This window comes from Penaeus monodon, chromosome 34 (assembly GCF_015228065.2).
Source record: "Penaeus monodon isolate SGIC_2016 chromosome 34, NSTDA_Pmon_1, whole genome shotgun sequence".
NCBI classification, from domain to species: domain Eukaryota; kingdom Metazoa; phylum Arthropoda; class Malacostraca; order Decapoda; family Penaeidae; genus Penaeus; species Penaeus monodon.
This window is the reverse complement of record NC_051419.1, coordinates 32,225,514-32,226,351: the sequence shown is the minus strand read 5'-3', so window position 1 is coordinate 32,226,351 and position 838 is coordinate 32,225,514.

Below are 838 nucleotides of genomic sequence, written 5' to 3'. Positions count from 1 at the left end.
AATACATATGTATGCAGACTCACTCAAACTTACACATGTAAGCATATGTAAATACACCCACAAAGGCCGTATACGAGTGCATACGAATTTAGAAAACAAAGAAAAGAAAGTGAAAGAAAGAAAAAAAAACGAAAGAAAAAGGAAAAAAAGAAAAAAGAAAGAAAACAACGCAAGGAAAAAAAAAAAAGAATAAAAAAATAAAGAAAAAACGGAGAAAAAAATTAAAAACAAATAAAAAAAATAGAAAAACAAAAAAGAAAAAGAAAAAGAAAAAGAAAAAGAAAAAGCCAACCCTTTACCATCATTCAGCTTAAAAGGGTTTCTTTTCATTCAGATCCGAACGTAACCTCGTGTTTACAAACCTCCGATCCCATTCATTCTTTTCGCCATTAACTCTTTTTTTTTTCCCTTCACATATATACGAGAACGACTTCGCGGTTGAATGCATCTGACTCCAATCCTCACTTAAGACAAAAAGAAAAGGAAAAAGAGAAAAGAGGTTAAGAAAGGATGAATAAACGAAGGGAAATGCTAGCCAAACAGCTTGCAAAGAAATCATGTTTGTTATTTTCTATGGTTTTTTATATATATTTTATTGTTTTCTTTGTTTTTCATCCAATTTTCTGTTTGATTCATTTCTTTTTCGTTGCTTTTCATCCAATTTTCTGTTTGATTCATTTCTTTTTCGTTGTTTTTCATTCCAATTTTCTGTTTAATTAATTTCTTTTTCGTTGTTTTTCTTCCAATTTTCTGTTTAATTAATTTCTTTTTCGTTGTTTTTCATCCAATTTTCTGTTTAATTTCTCTCTTTTTTTATTTTTCATTTTCTCAAAATATA